At 41.3% G+C, this 21079-nt stretch overlaps 1 pseudogene; it reads right to left on the reverse strand.

Moving 5' to 3' along the window:
* Positions 1-8626: 8626 nt before the first annotated feature.
* Positions 8627-9857, reverse strand: LOC112825511 (TAR DNA-binding protein 43 pseudogene; annotated as a pseudogene).
* Between the last annotated feature and the right edge of the window lie 11222 nt (positions 9858-21079).

Below are 21079 nucleotides of genomic sequence, written 5' to 3' on the forward strand. Positions count from 1 at the left end.
GTAGAAAGAATGCCTTCTTTGTTTTCCTGATCATCTCATTTCTAGTGATGATGATACAAAATTAAAAAATTTTCCTCAGATGGTTTTGAAATTCATTTTATATTTACTGTCCTTATATCTAGCAAAAATTCCCTTTGCTTTCTTCGGTACTTCAAATACCAAACTTTTTCATATTGGATTCAGGCTGGTGTTCCTTGTGCATACATTTATCTTGGATACAAGCAGTGTAATGTAAGTACTCTTTATGCTCTGGGTACCATATTGTTTTATTTGTCCTACTCAGAATTTTTTTTTTTTTTTAATATCATAGGTTTTCTAGTATTATGGAACTCGCTTACAGCTGATAAAATTGTCCCCATTCTCTGTCAGGGAACAGAGTATGCTTAGATGTAGCCATGCCATGTTTTAGTAAAATACGGACTATTGGATCAGTATGAACTCTTTCTCTTTTTAAACTTTGTTTTGCCTTCATGCCAATCCAGAAGTGACCATGGAATAAAAGATCTTCGTTAATAACTGTTTTTCTTTACTTAGTGACTTGTGATAAAACATAATATATACCTTTTAGTTCTGTGCATTTGAAAATTCTTCAAAAACCTCAATCAAGTCATTATTCAAATGAAGTGACCCAAACATTTTGAATAAATTTTCCTTTTTCTTTTATTATGGTAAAATATATGTAACGTAAAATTTACTATCTTAACCATCTTTAAGTGAAGAGTTTGGCAGCATTAGTACATTCACACTGTGTGCAGCCATCACCACCATCCGTCTCGAGAACTCTCACCTCCCCAAACGAAAACTCTGAACTTATTAAACCACAACTCTGCATCTCCCCGGCCCAGCCCCTGTTCACAACTATTCTACTTTCTGTCCCTATGATTTTGACTATCCTATGTACTTCATATAAGTGGAATCCTACAATATTTGCACTTTTCTCTAAATTTTCCCTTTTTGAATGATATTGCAGCATGAAGGAGATGACTTGGACCCCTGAAATGGTTCCTTCACTTTCCAGTCAGCAGAATAGGGTAGGAGATCCATGAGGGTTTCCCCATTAGCCCCAGTGTGGGTATGCTTCAATTAATTTCATCAAAGACAAATTCGTCTCACATACTACCAGACTGATAGAATATATCACACTCATATGAGAATACTTTTAAGTTCTTGGAGCCAAGGATATAAAAATATATTGAAATAATAAATTAACAAAGTATTCCCTCTTGAGTGTGTGTGTGTGTGTGTGTGCGTATTCTCATAAAGGAAAGGATTTTGCTTGGTAACATTAATAATTAATCTCTGGGGGAGCCTGGGTGGCTCAGTTGGTTAAGCATCTGCCTCCGGCTCAGGTCGTGATCCCAGGGTCCTGGAATCGAGTCCTGTATCAGGCTCCCTGCTCCGCAGAGAGCATGCTTCTCGCTCTCATTCTGCTGCTCCCTCTGCTTGTGTGTGGTCTCTCTCTGTCAAATAAATAAATAAATAAATAAATAAATAAATAAATAAATAAATAAATAAATAAAACCGTTAAAAAAATAACTAATCTCCATAAGCCGTATTAGAGTTTACAAAGGACTTTTTCACAGACCCCTTCCTGTGAAACAGTAGCCTTGAAAAGGTTAATGTTCATTCCCACGTTTAGATGCTACAGTTCAGGCTCATTGAGATTCACTCCCTTACATTCCCAAAGCAAATGAGTGGTGTTGCCTGGGCCCTGAGTGCAGTCCCATTGTGTTGACCCCACACCCCTCCATCTCCCTAACGACCCCCCAGTGGCACCGGAAGCCATGTCAGCGTGTGGAGTCCCAGGCCGGTGCACTAATCAGCACAGGCAGTACTCTCCTTCTTTTCGTTTGACCTTCTAAGAGAACTTTCCCTACGTCCAACTCTCTGCTACTCACTCTAAGGACCCGGCACTTGACCTACACATTGTGCGATTCCCGGAGGGTCAGATACTTCCCATGCCTGGCGAAGAGCTTCCCCCAGGCCTGCTGCACTTAAGGATCAGGGGCTCTTTTGTCTCACCAAAACTGGGTCACATTACAGATAGTGGGGAGAGATGGTTTGCGACTGGTTCAGAGTGGCAGACGACCAAGATCTGTTGCTGGCAACAAAAGTGGAAAATGGCTTATGCTACAGTCCAACATGAAATTGCAAACAAAATAATAATAAAAAAATGCTGCCAATGGTATTTAAAAAAAACGCTCACAATTTAAGGAACATAGTGTAGAGCATCTTGGTTTTGCTTGGTAATCTCTCAGCTCTGTGAGTCTGGTCTTTGGAGGAAACACGGCAAAGGGAAGGAGATACAAAGCAGAAACCTCGCCTCTGTGCTTTCTTAACTCTTGGAGCCTCACGTCCCTGGGAGAATTGTCGGAGTGGTTTTTAAATTAAAAAAAAAAATGTAGCTTGGCAGGGCTGTGGAGTGTTTTATTTCTTAAACCATTGCCGTCCGCAGCCATTGACAGAACCATCTTCTGCTGGGCCTGTGACACTGCCAAAGCAGGCAAATGTGTTCTGTTGTGCGGATTCATCTCTCCCTCCTTCTCATTTGCTCCTATTTTCCATGGCACTTTGATCCTTTCTCCTTTTCCACTCCAAATTGGTCCCTGTATATTCTGTGCCAACTGGCATGCTTCTATTAAAGAAGTACTTTGCTAATAATATCCTGGCCGTTCTGACTTCTCCTCCACCGTCTCTTACATCCCCTCTGGGTATAGTTGGTTACTCTGAACCCGCGGCTGAATCTCGTTAGTACAGGACTATTCAGCTCGACCTTCACTTTCTGTAGAGATTTACCAAACATCTTTTTTCCAAAGAGTTTAAATGTTTTCAGAAGTTTCTCTTTTTTATCAGACGCCATTTTGTTTTAACAATTTGATAAAAAGATAATCTAAGAATTAAGGCTAATTTGTTAATGTCGCCTACTGTGTTGAGGCTAGTTGAAATACGGTTTTTAGTTTGAAAAAGCAAATCTGATCAAGAGATACCCTAATAGAATGGCTCAAAAGCCTGTCCTTCTAGCCAGCTGTGCTCTCCTTCATGGGTTAGTAAGCCTTCCAGGCTTCTATTCTGCATCAAAAATAAGGAGTGGAAGATTCTACTTACCTCCTGGCGTTAAAATGCAACAATTCTATGAATTTATAAAATAAAGAGCAAGCTTGGCGTGTTGCCTGGGGACTCCTAGGACTCACATTTCAAACGCTCCTGGCTGTGTATTTCTAGAAATCAATTTCCTCATTAGTTTCAACTTATTTTGAAATTTGGCCTCTGGATTTTTTTCTGTCTCCTTTCCCCATGCAGCCCAGTTCCCCGTGTTTATTTCTAGAAGTCAGCAGCTTCTATAGGTGCTTTAAAACAAAGCTATATCAGGGGCGCCTGGGTGGCTCAGCCGTTAAGCGTCTGCCTTCCGCTCAGGTCATGATCCCGGGGTCCTGGGATCGAGCCCCGCGTCGAGCCCCGCGTCGAGCCCCGCGTCGAGCCCCGCGTCGGGCTCTTTGCTCCGCGGGAAGCCTGCTTCTCCCCTTCCGGCTCCCCCTGCTTGTGTTCCCCCTCTCTGCTGTGTCTCTCTCTGTCAAATAAATAAAATCTTTAAAACAAAGCTACATCAGCCACTGAGAGCTATACGTGGCACATCAGTAAGGGAATTTCATAGAAGAATAACTTTTAAGGCAGTGTGCTTCTATCCTTTGTTTTCTCTTTGAGCCCACTGAACCCTTGTCAGTCATCAATGTGTGGCTTGGTTTACATGAATATTTTATCATTACACATTAACTTTATCTGGAACATGATTTTTTAAAGAGTTCTGTTTGAGTAAGTATGTTTTTATTATGCCCTAGGCCTCCCTCATTTTTCTGTGGAAGCGTGCTTTTAGTGTTATAACAGAAGTCTATTGGAAAACAGGATTAAAATAAAAGCACTTCATTTTGAAAGCAACCTTTCAATAATACTGTGTCTAAGGCTTTGATAAAGTTTTTAGGCTTTTAATATTTAGTAGGGCAAGTTATAGGTTTGAGAGAACACTCATATTCTACAGAGGCAGCACACCTTTGTGTTTCATAAAGGAAGATGTCTAGGCCTTAAATTAGGTAGCTTTGGACTTTAATCTCATGCTGCCCCTTAGCTGAGCGATACTGGAGAAGTCATTTCACCTCTTTGAACCTTGGCTTTTCACCTGTAAGGTGAGGGCAGTACTAATCACTTCCCGGGATTAGAGCTAAACACCATCTAGCTGCCAGGAGGCACTGAACAAATGGTATTGGGGTGATTTTCTATTATGAGATGAGAGAGATTCCAGTTCTTCCAGCATGGGGTACCACATGTTATTTTTCTTTTGGACTTAGGCGTGATTGTGCAATTTAGCTATCGGTTTAATAAATTTGTCTTTAAATGGTATCTACCAATGGTTTCCTTCATACCTAAAACCAGCCTTTTATCATATCCTCAGCCTTAAAAATTAACTGTCACCAAAGTGAGTCAGTGATTTATTAGATGCTTTTTTTTTAGCTGAACAGTGCTTCTGTGCTTCTGGTATATAGTTGAAATCTCCATCATATAAGTCATTTTGCTTCTCTACTGGTTTTCTAATTTGAATCACGAACATTTCTCTCTCTCTCTCCCTCCCTCCTCTGTGCTTTTTTTCTTCCTTTCATTCAACATGTATTTCCTGAGGGGCCGTTACTGGCCCGACACTGTTCTAGGTCCTAGGGTTATAGCAATAAACAAACCAGGAGGCCTTCCTTAAATGAGATGCTTGGAGAAGACCTCTGTGAGAGGGTAACATTCAGGCTGGGCAACGTTTATAACATGACATTTGTGACATAATACTATTCTGTTACCTTTACCCAGAGGCTCCTGAAATGCTCCTGCTTCTCAAGCCATGTCTCAATCTTCGAGGTTACATTTTCTAGATGTATACAGCCACCTGGCTTTGTCTTAACCTCATCATGAATTCCATTTGATTGTTTCTCAAAAATACCTGGGAGGTCATATATACTTCCTACCCACTTTTTCCTATAAACACTTCCACTTGAACTTTTCAACATGGACTGAGAACCTACTGTGTCTCAGGTATTATACTGTAAAGTAGAAGGTAATGTTAATGATACTGAATTTGATTCCTGCTTTCATATAGATTACGTTCTTGCCTAAAGGTAGAGATTATGCTTCTAAACACATCATTATTTACATAAGTAAATAAATGATAAAAGTACTTACATTGTATTTGCATATGTTATAACAATTCTGTGAGCTAGTTACTGGTTATAGTCCACGTTCCAACACTTAGGATGCCACCACATGGTTATACGGCTTGGCAGCATCCCTGGCTTCTCAGTCAGCATTCCTGCAGGAATCCAGCAAATTCAAGCCATCCTGCTTGATGGCTGTTTTTTGTTGTTACGTTGATACCTGAATTAGCAGTGGCAGTTCTGCATTCTTACCCCCCCGCCTTTTCTTTTTAAGACTTTATTTATTTGAGACACACAGAGAGAACATGAGTCGGGCTGGGTGGGGGAGGAGAGGGGCCGAGGGAGAAGAAGAACGAGAAGCAGACTCCCCACTGAGCAGGGAGCCCGACAACGTGGGGCTCGATCCCAGGATCCTGAGATCATGACCTGAGCCGAAGGCAGATGCTTAACACACTGAGCCACCCAGGCGCCCCTGCATTCTTACCCTTTAAACAAAAATTTTGGAAATCCCCTTAGATGACCACCCTGCTGTCCACAGTGACCCCAGTTTGGATCTAAGTCAATCTGTTTCTCTTCTGGGCCAGCTGTTAGGCTACGGAAAAAGAGACACATAACATTGGTGGACTTCACGCTCACGTAGCTTGTTTCTACTGAGGAATTCAAGGCACTCTGGATTTTTTCTTACTTTTAATTTAAAATAACCCTGAGCTTTAAGATGGAAGAGGTAGTTTTCTTGCCTACGAAATGGAGTAGCCTGAGCACAGGGGACCTTACCTCACGCTATAATAGCTCTATTCCTGAACAGTGGCACTGAGGCTGGATGCTTGCAAATCCAGGAGGTGATAGTGATGACATAGCTTGCAAGGTAAAGAAATTCTACGATGGAGAGGCGAACAAAACATACTATCTCTCCATTTTTTTAAATTAGAAATTCAGCTTTATGTACATTTGGCCTAAGGAAATATGACCTGCCTAAACTACATTCTTGGACTAGAGTTGTTAGTAGAACCTTCAGTCTGAGGCTCCTTGTTGAGATGTCAGTGACAAATGACCTTCCATTTGTCTATAGAAAAAACAAAGCTTCTCATCTGGCCAACAAGAGTTTTCGAAATCAGGGCATCACTTATACTTCCAATCTTATTTTTTGGGTATTGACTATTTTTATATAAATAAATGTATAAAATATATACTCTGCTAGTTCTGCAGGCCCCATTTTAGCAGATTGGCAGGTGGTATTGAAAAGCTGTGGACTCGGCACTACTCTTGCTCTTCATCAGTAAGTATGAAGTTTGGCCGGTATATAAGGAACATCATTCTTCTGGAATAGGAATTATTCAGTTCTTCTGAGCCTTAAGTGCCTGGTGTGGGCCCCTGGGTGCCTCGGTATTCACAAGCATCTATTTCTTTATGCCCCTCAAGAATCTGCCCTGCATTTTCCTGTTGTTGGAGTGAACTTAGAACTCACCCTTTTCCAGCCAATGTCTTCTCCCTGGCCTTTGGATCTTGCTCCTTCTGTTTGTGGTTTTCCCTGATAATCTTCCTCAATTTTCCACCTCAAAATTATCCTAGCAAGATACAACTTCTTGTTTATGCATTTTTCTTGTCTTTAGAACTTTGCTCATGTTGCACTCTGGCCTGGAATGTCTTAGCCAATCAAACTCCCACATCTTTGAGGACCTAAGTAAGATGTCAATTCCTCCAGGGGATCACTTCCTCAGTCCCTAGACTAGGTGAATTTTTCTTCTTTTATTCTTCCAAGGTAAACTGAATTGTAATTTTCTGTTTTGAATTATTTAAATCAGTTTCATTTGATAATTTTCAACATTGACAACTCTTCTAGAAAAGCATCCAAGCACAGGACACAGAACTGCATCAAACAGCATTCTTATGGGTAGCTGACAGACATTACAACTTCCAGCCTTCTTTGTGACACCCCCAAGCTCACTGGTGAACTCTGCTTCCGAGTATTCCTGCAAAGCCCACCACAGGCTCAGTTCACGTTCTCAACCCATCAGCGTTGGTTCACATGACCACACTTACAGGGCAGTAACAGGAAAGAACACACACCATACAACACTCATGGTAGTTGACAAAGGGGTAGGGGGAATCCAAGTATCATTTCACTTAACATATTCAACTAACATGGGTTATCTAAGAACAAAACTCACTTAAAGTCTCCCAACAGGTGTGGATGTCCTTCGACTGCAAAAAACATTTGTACATTATTTGCTATCTTTGCTGTCTGCACACTCTCTCACCAAAGCCACAGGACTGAGAGACACATCTCGTCAAGTTGAAAAATATCCATTATGGACCACCAAGTCTCTGCACGGGCTCTCTCCTTTTCTCGATCATACTAACCTTTTGTGCCTTGGCGCCACACAAAATTTCAAAAGTTCCAACAGCCTTCTGGTTCCATATCACAGCCTTGTGTTCATAGCATTGGTACAACTCTATGAAATAAGGAGTAGCAGATAAAAATGGGACACCCACTGTCAAAAATGCAGCCTCTGCAGCGAGCTGACAAATTCATGAATGAGAAAGTGTGTAGACAGAAATATTCCTATGGCAGAGTATTCACAGCATTACTTTCAGTGGAGTGCCTCCTCCATAAACATTTGAAATGAGATGAACTGCAGAGATTAAATGAAGGTTTCATATCGCATTTTTGCATATGAAGGGAGACAAGTGTTAAAAAACAAAAGCAAAAACAAAAGAACGAAACACTGTGACGCCATGATTTGGCGACGCAAAAAAATGCATATGGTGGGGTTCAAATTAAGTCAAGGAGAAAAAAATGGGGTGCCTGGGTGGCTCAGTTGGTTAAGCGTTTGACTCTTGATTCTGGCTCAGGTCATAGCTCAGGTCATGATCTCAGCATTGTGAGATTGAGCCCTGCATCAGCTCTGCACTCAGCAGGGAGTCTGCTTGACATTCTCTCTCTCCCTCAGCCCCTCCCCCTGCTTGCACGCACATTCCCTGCTTCCAGAGCTCTCTCTAAGATAAATAAATAAATAAATAAATAAATAAATAAATAAATAAATAAATAAAATCTTAAAAAAAAACAAGGAGAAAAGAATGTAGTTCTAATCAATGATTTCTATTTTGAACATGCAAAGAATTCACTTGACATGTGCAGGGATAAAATATTATTGGAGAAACTTTTTGATATCAGTTGTAGTGTGTTGGCTTTTACCAATCAGGCAAACAGCAGTTCACTTTTAAACACTCAATATTTCTACTCTTCATGTAGCAAAACTTTTAAAATTCCTTTAGTTTTTCCTCTTTTTTCTAAAGAAAAAGGCCAAAGATACTGCTGAATATATTCCACAACCGAACAAACCAATTTTGAAAATTCTTCGTACATACGTATTTTACAATATACTTACTATGTGTTTAGGAAAATTTGAATTCCCACCAGACTATACCAATCCCGCTGTCTACATTCCTCAGCCGGAAGATTTAGAATCCACACTTGAGCCAAAGTCTCCATTAATACTGCTGCCTGACCTTGCATTTGGATGCATATCCCCAACCCATTGCTGCACCTGAATTAGAACTGCTATAAGAGTTATTTCCAGAACCAAAGGCCTGATTTGGCTCCCTGTACATGTTATCTTGGATTTGGTTATTACCTGATATACCTGGCTGGTTCTGCTGACTGGCTAATATATCCATCGTACCCCAGTTGCTCTGCAGTGCTGCCTGGGCTACAGACGGATTAATGCTCAGCATCCAAGTTCACCCCTCCACCCATATTGCTACCTTAATTGTTTCCCAAACCAGCTCCTCCCCTTCTACTGTTACCAAATTCACCCTGATTCCCAAAGCCATCTGGATTACCACCAAATCTTCCACTTCTTTCTGTCTATTGTTATTGTGCTTAGGTTCAGCATTAGATATATGAAGGCCGATTCTTTTAATGATCAACTCCTCTCCACAGAGAGACTGGGCAACCTGATCATCTGCCAGTATAACAAAGGCAGATGACCTGAATGGTTGGGAATAAAGACAATGACCACTTCCCTATCCTGGCAAAAGAACTGCTGCATCTCATGGCACTCATGTCCTCAGTACAATGCCCAACAAACACAACACCTTCATGCTTCTCAAAGGCTCACCTGTGCATTGCTTAGAATTAGGAAGTTTTCCAGTGACACCATCGTCCATTGATCCTATGTTGCTGTGACGTTCCTTTCACTTGGGTTCCAGATTCAGTAAGACAAAGCTAAACCCCTTTCAATGGCCACTTTTAGTATCTTTCTTGACCTGAACCGTAAGAACATCTCCAAAGGTACTAAAATATTCTTTTAGATCTGTTCAGTTTTTTTTCCATGGGAGACCCAACATTATTAAGTCAGATGTTTTCTGGACAGCTCTTTTCACGTTCACTGCTGATGAAGTATTGGTCTCATCCATTTTTCGTTTGTTATCTTTGGGATAGTTGACAACATATACCAGATTTCCCCAGACAGCCTCAGGGGCATGGAGAATTTCTTCTACCAGCTGGACACCTCTCATACACTGAGACACTGGATTCCTGGAGTGCAGCCCACATGCCCCTGAAAACTGGGCTGTAAGTATGGAAAGCAGCGTGGTCCCATCGTCTTCTGATGATATTTCAATGGGTTCATAATTCTCATCTTCAGTTACCTGAATATATTCAGACATCTTATTTTTCTACTAGGTCGCTGCTAGGAAACCTCACAGGGAAACCAAAGCAGCAAAGGACCCAAGAGCAGCCCTGCTGTCTCTGCACTCCCACTGTAATTTCCTGTTTATATATATATTTCTAATAAGATCCTGCTTCTGTCCTATCCCATTCCCACCCTACTAGCCTGTGAAATTTCTCAAGGTAAGAGCCAAAGCAGTCATCTTTGCATGCCCAACAGTCTAAGATACTGTTGGACTCTCAATAAATGTCCTCTGGAGGACCAAATGCTTCTTGGATCCCTAGTCACTGGCTGGGGTCTTTATTAGCCTGGAAAACCTTTCCTGGAATCATGACTTGCTCATTGGCCATGAGTCCTTACCGTGGACTCACCCCTCAAATCAGACTATGCAGAATGGGGCCAGATTAGAGAAGATCCAGCTTCACCATTTTTCATGAATGTTAAGGTATGCCAGGACCTTTGAAGAAGGGGTTGGGGTTTCTCTGAGAGACTTCCCTTTGGCTTGTCTCTGTGGTATGCATCCATTTATTTTTGGATGACTTCCCCATCTTCATGGGCCCATTGTTGACTGCACAGCAGACCCTGAAGTCAGAGACATGTAAATTATAAGATACACCTCCAAATGACATACATGTTCCCATCTTTTTACCCATTTTTATATTGTATCTTCCTGGAATGCTCTCTACTGACTTCTCTGTTTAATTAAACCCTACAAATCCAAATTTTATTTCAGGTTGAGCTCCTTTGTGAAGTTTCTTTAACCACCTAAGCTTATATTAAGCTTTTTCCTTTGCACTCCTCTTAGTTTCTAGATTCCCAAACTGGCTCTTATCTTTCTTTTGTGTTGTCAGTTTCTTTCTACAAACCTATGCTGTCTTCTCAGTAGAATTATCAGCTTCTCCAGGGTGGGTGTTTTCACTTGGGAATTCCTAAATTTAGAACATGTGGGGACCTCAGTGACATAGGCCACAAGAAGGCAGAGGGTGGGAATGCAGAACCAGGTCAGAGATAAATGGGGAGAAGTTGACCTGTCTATGGAGGGCTCTCAGGGGCCTTGGGGCTGGCCAGTGCTCTAGGTCCCAGCCATATGCGGAGATTAGAGGTGGTTCATGACAATGCTGGGATCAAGGAGGCCAGTCTGCTGTGTGGAGTGGGTGATGTGAGGGGACTCTGGGCATTAGGATTGTATTGTGGCTCCAGTTAAACAATGCTCTCCTAAAAGCAAGCCAGTCAGGCTGTAGGGGCAGCGAAGGTTCTGGTAATATTGAGGCAGAGAGGGAAGAAAGGCTCCCAGATCTGTAGGAAATAGGATTGGGCTAGCAGGTTGAGGCAGAAGCCCAAACAGTATGGTGCAGGCGAGGAAAGGGTAGGAGGAGGAGGAGAAGGAGAGAGAAAAGGAGGAAGGGAGACAGGAAAGGGAAATGAGGAGAAGGTAGAGAGGCTAGCATCAAGAGAGAAGAGAAGGGAGAAATACTCAAAGAGGAGAGAAGAGAAAGAGAAGAGGAGGCAAATGGAAGTCTGAGAGGAAAGAGGAAGAAGAGAAAAAAGATTAGAAGGGGAAAATCAAAGAGAGGAGAAGGAAATGGGAAGGTTTATCCCTGCAGATCACCTGCCTAAATAGTCCAACCCAATCGTCATGCTAGGAGGGTGGGTCAAGTTGCATTATATCTCTCTAAAATCACTATCGACTTTTATCTCCCAAATAGAGACTTTGACATGGATAACTGCCATTTTTGGAGAGTGTGAATAAAAGCATTTTAAGAAAATTTGGCTGCATTTGATTTGCATTCACCATACATTCTACCTTATGTATACATCATCTACATTAAATGTACATTTCATATATTACACATGTATTCTTCACTGTACACAAATGTGTTGTGATTGCTATACACATGCAGCTTTGGAACTGATTTTCTGACTACCTCACTATACCAGCTGCTTCTGCCATAACCACATTGTGACCCATAAGCCTGAATTCCTGTGCACAGTCCTGATTTGGCCTCAGTTCTAGTCACAGCCAGCTTGTATGTTGGAGGCTGCTGGTGCATTCCTGGGCCTCTTTAGAACTGGCTTATCTCTGAACAGTGTCCAGAGGGTTGAGAAAGGTGGTCATGATGCAGCTTTACTATCCAAGTAAGGACAGCATCAGGAGTCATTCATTCCCAGTGCCCTAACATGTTAGCTATGAATAGATGAATGAAATTAAAATAACACTTGGGTGTACCGTGAGGCTGCTAGGATGGAGAGATAAGCTCTTACGACCCTGCTTAGCTTCCGAGACCAGACAAGAAGCACTGCCATCAGGCTGGTATGGCCATAGACGAGATAAGCACTTACGATATGATCTACGATTACTTTTATTTGTGTTATTATTGGTGTAGTGCTTACATTTTCACATGCAGTACCTGCCTCATCTTCACAGATGCTCACAAGGCTGACAGAGTAGGCGTGGTAAACTTGCTGGACTACTGAGGAAGTGGAATTTGGCTAAGGTGATATGAATGCACACAAGGAGCCCCAAAAGTCCTCGTTACCCAGTTGAGCACTGTTTGTACTCTTGGGAATAGCCCGGCCAAAGAAAAATGATTATTTTTATATCATTTTGGAATGGTCACAAAATAATATGTGGTATGCCCTGACAAGCCCCCAGTAAGTGATTTTGCAGCTGTATTTTGCTTGATATACTTTAAAATTTTTTAGTTTCAGCTAAGGTTTATTTCTGTGCTCTTTCTCCCTTATCTTTCAAAATTGGGAAAATAATCCTCAGAATTTTAAGGCTAAAGGGCCACTGGGACCAAAGGTTCAAAGTAAAACTGGCTTCAAAACTGCTTTCAGTTTTACTATCATGTGTAAAACTGACATTGGGTGGTGATTGTGCGTGGTTTTGAAGTTATCCCTTGTTGAAGTGAAAAGACAAGGCGGTCAGTCCAGAAGGAGAATCAGGGCAGCCAATTTCCGACTTGCTCTGTGACTCTTGACAAATCATTTAATATCCATACCTTGTTATCTCCTAAATGCAAACTAGGGCAAACACCAGGGCAGGAGGGACATGGAGCATTGTGATGACCAGCTATCATGTATCTAACATACATTGAAACCATTTGTGCAGGAGCAACTTTTCCATATACATATCAGAATGTTGGATGGAGGAACAGGCTCAAAGTTCAGATCTCCTTAGGTGGATACCATTGAAGGCATTGATTTGGGGGTGTCGTACACTAATTCGTAATCACTGGCTGCTTTGAGGGCTTGGTGATTTTACTAGGTGACATACTGTGAGCATAGCTACTGTCTCTGATAGATACATATTAATTCTCCTCCTATGACCTCCAAGGGATTGTGGAAGAAAGTCTTGAGAAATTACTTTGGATTCAACTCAGACAAAAGGTTTTCTTACCAAAGGCCTACAGCCAAGCACTGGCTGTGACTTGATGAGACCTTTACTGAGGTGTTTCTGGCGTATTTTAAATGTGTGAGACCCAAGGGAATCAAGAAATGTAAGTCTCGAGAGATCGTATTTCTTTCCTATCCATGTATTTCTTCAACAACTTGGCCATGATGCTTAGCACTCTTAAATAAGGATTTTATATAATTCCCTTGAGAAGCAGAGTAGTTTCTCAACCTTCCACAATTTTAAAGATCCTCCGAATAATCATTTTAGGATAAAATTTGCTCAGAGACTGATTTATATTTCAAATTTATGGTGCTCTTCTCTATTGATTTTCACTCCCTAAGTGATCTCATCTGGTATCATGGCTTTAAATACCATCTATGTGCTGACACTCCCATATTATATCTCTGGCCTAGACCTTTCCTCTGAACTCCAGGATATATATCCAGTTGCCTGCTTCACACCTCTACTTGGTGTCTAAAATCTTCTCAAGCCTAACACAACAGATTTCCTGTTTCCCCCGCCAAAGCTGTTCTTTCCAAAGGCAACTCCAACTCTGAATGACAACTGCATTCTTAAGTTACTCAGCCCAAACACTTGGGGTTATTCTTTATTCCTTCCTATCTCACAGCCCATATTCAGCTCCTCAGCAATTCCTAACAGATTGATTTTTCAAAAGGTATCTGGAACCTGACAACTTTTTGCCACCCTCCCACCACCGGGCTGGCCCCAATCCCTGTCACCTTTCCTCTGAATTATTATAACAGTATCCTAACTGGTCTCCACGTCTGTTAACACTGTAGAGTTTCCTGTGTGATCCTTTTAAAATGTAAGTCAAATTATGTCACCCTTCTGCTCAAACCTTCTGGAATCTTCCCAAAATATGGACAGTAAAACAAAAGCCCTTAAAATGACCTACAAATTCTGCAATGCCTACAACCTCCTTCACCTCTCTGTTCTCACTTCCCAACAGTCTTTCTCGTATTCTGTTCCATGTGCTAGCCTACTTGCTCTTCCTCCATAATGCCAGGTACATTATAGTCTTGGGTCTTCCGCATTTTTTTGTTTCTTTTCCCTGGAATGCTCATTCACTAGATCCTCTTGAGATGGCCTTTTATACTTGTCTGTCAACATTCAGAGTCTGATAACTGCTTCCTCCCTTTGTTGTCATCTTTGGATTATGGATGGTGACAAAACTTGGAATAACACACTGTTATTAGTGGTATCCCTATATCTCATCAAATGGACAATCAAAAAGGACAAAAGCAAATTGTCCTTTTATAATAAGCCTTCCCTTGATTGTCTTAATTTGAATATGCCATCCTACTATGGCCCTGAGTGATACAATAATTAATATTACATTTAGCATTCGTTGGTGCTGTAAGTGGCCCTAAGGAATAGGCCTATGAGTTGGGATTCTGACAATGAGTTTTTCTTAAATTCATAGAGCACAGGGATAATCATCTTCCCAGGAGAAGGTGGGACACAGGAAGTTCATGGAATGGAGAGGCATTACTATTACCCAGATCATCACTGATGGTGGTATAAATGATATGTGGTTGGAGGGCATGGCAGCGGGAGACCACTGTGGCAACAATAGGGATTATAAAGACTGTGAATGTACTGGCTTCTTCTCTCCTTCCACAGCTCACGTAGGGGGGAAAATGAGAGATATGAACTTATATAACACATGTGGAGAACCAGATGGCTTCTATGGAGGATTTGAAGGAATTCCTCATCTCCTACTGTTGCAGGATATATTTGGCTTAGGCACAAGCCCAAAATGTAGTTATAAAGGGTGAGGGATTGCAGTGTTAAATACTTAGGTCTTAGGGCGCCTGGGTGGCTCAGTTGTTAAGCGTCTGCCTGCGGCTCAGGTCATGGTCCCAGGGCCCTGGGATCGAGTCCTGCATCAGGCTCCCTGCTCAGCAGGAGACCTGCTTCTCCCTCTCCCACTCCCCCTGCTTGTATTCCCTCTCTTGCTGTCTCTCTGTCAAAAAATAAAATCTTAAAATAAATAAATAAATAAATACTTAGGTCTTTCAGATTTCTCTTCTAAGGAACTGGCAGAAAAGGAGTTGGACCTTGAGGTAGGGAATTGGGACATTTGAGCAGACACTGGGCTGAGAACTTTGACTCTCAAAATTCTCCTGAAATTTTCTTGCCTCGGGAGGTAGTTTCTGCCTCATTCCCTTCCTCTAAGTAATCCTCCTCCACACAAAAGCTTTGAAGTGATGGGGCCTAAGGTGGTTGTCTCATAACCTGATGTTAATTTTCCTCACAACCCAACCTCATCAGCTGGCATTTCTTCTAGACCTAAAATGAGAGTTATTTTACAACCTAGCACAGTTTGAGAAGCTCAAGACCTGCCTCTGAGGAGAGCGCATATAGAAAAGGACCGAAGAATTGACTATAAACTATATCAGCAGATGCCTGCAGAGGTTGTGTAAGAATGAATTCTAAAGGTTCTAGAGCAAGGGAGAAAACTATAAGGGTGGATCAGGTCAAAGTCATTACGTGGGCCCACTTATCTGGCAGTTAGATGTAAAGTGTTATCTCCAGGACCTGGGCATGACACTAATAGTCTATTAGATTCCTTAATTAAATTCTAGACTGATATGTGGAACTTGCCTGGCATATTGCAGAGGATAGAGTCTTATAATTACGTTTATTCCAAGAGGTAAGTATTGGAATAATCATATTATAAATAAAACTGCCTAGCCACTCCTTGGTCATATCCTTTAGGAGGACTCAAAGGACCCATCATTCATCAAAACATTAAGAAATGCATTGGTTCACATCAGTATGGAAAGATCTATGGTGGTTCCTCTTACACTGGAGGTAATGGAGGAGATGATACAATGTAATTGGGTATACTGATCTTAATATGAATAGTGGGAATCTCAGATTTGTAGAGGACATTTAATAGCAATTCATTGTCAGAGAAGAGGCGGGTGCTGTTACTATAATAATACACAGGATTTTAATGGTAATCATGGAATTTGGATTTGAGGAATCTGTGACAATGCTTACATGATGAGGGAGTTCCTAGTAATAAAATAAATGGCATCCTACTTATGGGCTGCTTGACATGTAAGAGGGAAAAGTTTTGGTACACAGTACAGAAACCTAACTCAGATCATTACAGTAGAATTCATGCCTTCCATACAATTTCTAAATCTAAATTGGTTCATATACCTGCAGTCTCTTAACTAAGGAGTAGTCCAGGTCTCTCTGAAGAAAGACATTATAATATGGAACTATCAATCCTATAAATCTTTCCCCAAGACTTCCCTGGGAGACCTGAAGCCATTTATTATGGCAACCATGCACTGAGCAAAAGGTAAATGCCCAGACTTTTGGGGGGTTATTAGACATCATCTATGAACTGAAGATACTCTCTCAAGACTCAAAATAGCTTTGTGTTCTAATGAGCAGAAGGACTGGGGAAAATACTACAATTAATTCCTTATCCAGAAAGTTTAATGGAATTAATATTTTTAGGAAGAGAAAAAAATTCCTGTATTGACATGCTGACCTATGAAGTGGGGGGAAGTTATAGTAGAAAAGTAGAAAAGATCAAGTAGAAATCCCAGAAACTGCCTCCAACACTACCTGCTCTTCTTCCCATAACACCAAAAGCAATATTAAATTCCTGGAGATATTGTAGAGATTAGTGTCATTATCAAAATTTTGAGAAACAAAATGGTTATAATTGCCATATATTACTTAACATTAGCTTTTCTGGCTGATATGAAAGCCAGATGTATTATGGAGAATAATAATAGACTATAGCAAACTTGATCATGTGGTGATTATATCTGCAGCTGTGCTATCATTCTATTTTAACCAGTGAGGAAAATCAGAAACAGTTTGCATTTACATGGCAGAGACTACAGCATACTTCCACTATTTTGCCCAAGGGCTATGTCAACTCTCTTACTCTATGTTGTAATCTAGATGGACCTTAATCTTCTTATTTCACTGAACATCTCACTTGTCTACTACATAATGATGGCATTGTTACCTGCGTCTGGCAAGTAGGAAGTATCAAGCACTCAAGATACCTTAATAAGGCGTATGCATTCTAGAGGTTAGGAATACAAAGTATGAAATTTCAGGGTCTAAAATATGATTGAGCATAATGTCATCTCTTTTCTGAAATAAGGAACAAGCTGTTACATTTTACACAACACTCACCACATAGAAAATGGTATACATCTAAACCCAGTCAGGATTTTGCAGGCAATGCATATATTTGGGGATGATCCTCTCACCCATTTATTGGCAATTCATAAGGCTACAATTTTTGAGTGGGACCTGTAGGAAGAATGGGCTCTGTAGAAACACGGGTTCCTCTGCTATCTGGGCCTAATGATATGGGACACTATAAATAAAGGAAACATTTGTGTGGACAAGATGCTCGTTGAGCCTCTGGCAAATTCAGTAGGAAAATCACAACACGGGGATCTGGAATGAGGCCATGCCCTTCTTTACTAACAACTATTTTCCATTTGAAAAACAGCTCCTCGCTTGTTAGCAGGTTCTGATAGACACTAACCACTTGACCATGGGATATAAAATGACTATGCGATCTGAACTTCCCCCTGTATATATAGGTATTATTTGACCTACAGAATTTAAAGTTGACCATAAATGATAAAACTGAAATAGTATATACACATCCGGTCCTCAGCATATTCATCAGCTACAGGGGCTCGTGGCTCAGATTCATATTGTATCTGCTTCTATTGCTTTGTCATCTTTTCTGCATCCACACCTATGACTGCAGAATAACCACTTAATTCTGGAGGCAAAGCAGGGCCCCGATTTATGGATAGATCTCCATGCTTTGCTGGCACCAGATGAAGAAGGACAGATACTACATGACAATCACACCCAGTGGTGACCTTGAAAGACAGGTGGCAGTATGATGGAGTCATTATCACTCCATGATAATACTACAGCTCATGGGATTTCATACGTCTCCTGAGATAAGAACATGTATTTTTCAAGTGGATGAAGGAAAAGAATGAGTGGTGGAGGGGCAAAGCATGTAGGGTTTGTTGAATATCTTTCATTTGAAATTACAGGTCAACTTTCACCCTGCTAAATTTTGGCCTCTGCCCCGGGAGAATGGTTTGTGTGGGCCTCATCCCAGGCTTCTCTGACTTTCAGCTGAGTATGGCCAGTAGGGATCCCAGGCAGGAGATCGGAACTAGAGCAAGAGTTTATTCCCATGTCTCTTTTCTTGTGAGTTCATTTTAAACCACCTGTGTCCCTTGACTCAACATCACTGTTTATTTCAAGGTAACTTTTTCTGTATGACTCTCCCCTTTTGTATTCTGATAACTGGTCCTTTCTCTTGTCCTTTTAAGCCTATGGGTAATTATTGCACTGTTCTAACCAGCTCTGAGTTACTGCACAACCCTTATGGTTCTGATCCACCCTACCTACACCTTTGGAAATAGGACCTTAATTTAAAAAAAAAAAATCCTCTAAAATTTTCCAATTTGAGAGTGCCATCTGTTTCCTATTGGGAGATACACCTCAGGCAGTCTTCTTTCCTCTTGACTACACACTGTTTCATTATTTAGAGTTCATGCATTTGCAAGTGACAAAAATATTCCAACTAACCTTGCTTAAGTTGAAAAAGTGTAAGGATTTATTAGCTTGCATCACTAGAAAGTCCAAGGGATAATTCTGTATTCAGGCATGGTTGATTCCAAGAGCTCACATGATGTTGGCAGGGTTCTCTCCCTCTCTTGGCTCTACTTCGTGTTACTTTCTATTTTAGGCAAGTCCTTTCCACAGAGTGACAAATATGGACACTGGCAGTTCTGGCTTATGGTGGCTTTACGGATTGCAATCCTAGGAAAAAGAGCATGAGAAATACTGCAAGTGTCCTAACATACATTGTGATGTGATTCCAATGGTGAACTGTTGGGTGTACTTGAGGCTGCTTCCCTGGCCGTCATGTTGGCACTCACGTAGAATAAGTTAACAAACCCACTGCAGTTTGGCAGAGGAGTGGCGGCGAATAGAAAAGAACACTGCCTGGCTCAGAGGAGTTCCATCTCCCAATCCTCCAACAGAGCTGATCCTCTTTGAAGTATAGATTTAAAAACAGAAGAATGTTGATAAGAGAGGGTATAGGGCAAACCAAAGAGCAGTTTCTCTTTTAACTGGAACGCTCCTCTTGCTAGACTACAGTGTCACTTCTCTGCCTCAGAATAAAAGCTGATTTAGCAAATCCATTTGGAATGGTCTCTCAGCCTCAACTGGATTGCCAAATTCAATAATATCATGAAGAGGGATTCCCTTGGGTGAACAGTGAAGTAGATCTGTTCAAAGGACTTCCTAAAAGGCAAGAACCCCCTTTGCCAACCTTGCCTTTCTTCTTTGGCAACCATGCTGCAGATATGACTTGGAACAGTTTGCCTGAGTCTTTGGGATAATGAATGTAAGGGAACAAGCTTGTCTGGGATGGAGGGTGTGTTCCACCTTCCATAATACGTAATACATGACACAGATTGATTATAGCAGCAGAGGGAACAGACAGGTAGTGTGGAGTGAGCTCCTGAAAGGAACGCCCCATTTGCATACTTAGTGGAGCCACAGAGAACCTTGGGGATTTCTTCTTGAAGCACAGTGTGAGAGTGGCAGGCATGAAAGGCAGCCTTGGCTATGCTGTCGTTGGTAGACTGATGTTATAGCTGCCTGCAAAAGAAGTGCCTGGGGTCTAGACAAGGGAATTCACAGTTTACTGGAGAGAAAGTAAGACAAAGAGGTAAAGAAACTGCTCTGTGCTGAAAACAGAATAATATATGCTAAGAAATAGAAATAGTAGACAGAATTCATTTGCCTTTTAAATTCTTGTTTGCATACATCGAGCCAGGAACCAAAGTACTGTAGAAATACACACTGCATCTTTCACAGAACAGATAACGTTTTGTGGCTGGAGCTTTTGGCATGTTTTACTCAATAGATATTTGTTAAATTCTTCACTTATTATTACGTATTTAGTACCTACTCTGAAAATGAGTGTGATATAGTGGAGAAATATGGGTTTTGTGTCCCGCAAGGTTGGTTTTAAATACCTGTCCTGTCGCTTACTAGCTTTGTGCCTTGGGCCAAATATCTGAACTTCATGCATAAAACGCAGCACACAATTCCTACCTCAAAGGATTGCTGTAGATGTTAAATTAGATCATGTGTACAAAGTGCCTGGCACAATAATCACTCAACAAATGGCTGCTGATATTACTACCAAACCCTTAATTAGAAAAGATCCGTTAAAACCAGGATGGCAGCATACTTCTAATTCATTGATGTCTATGTCAGGATTTACCCCCACCCACCACCCCCACTTTAAATTATTTAAACAAATGCAGCATGCTAAGGTTTACCATCTCAGACATTTTAGCCTTGTTGAGGAAGGGGTTTGTGGTTTTTCTGTGCTCTGGTTTAATCCCCCATTGGGATCACAAGGTGGAATATGCTCTGTGTGTCAGCCTGGCTCACAGACTGCACTGGAGGGGACATAGCTTACCTCTGCTGAGATTTCAAAATCTGGATGTCGTTGGAAATTTCTGCTCTACACCAGGTGCTTGTTCTTATACATTTCAATAGCTCCAATATCTTCATTGTGTATTTAAATGTCAGTGTAGTTTGACCTTCGGATCTCCCCTCAGTTTGCCACCAGTTAAAGCTGCCGGTGAAGAACTTTTTGTTTTTACATTAGCAGGTAGATGAGAGAGGTACACTTCAGTGGCTTATCTGTTCTGTTTTAATGGAGCGAGTGAACTCGGAGAATGGTGCTACAG

This window comes from Callorhinus ursinus, unplaced genomic scaffold, assembly GCF_003265705.2.
Source record: "Callorhinus ursinus isolate GAN/ISIS: 27379988/994484 unplaced genomic scaffold, GSC_fseal_2.0 scaffold4, whole genome shotgun sequence".
Classification (NCBI taxonomy): domain Eukaryota; kingdom Metazoa; phylum Chordata; class Mammalia; order Carnivora; family Otariidae; genus Callorhinus; species Callorhinus ursinus.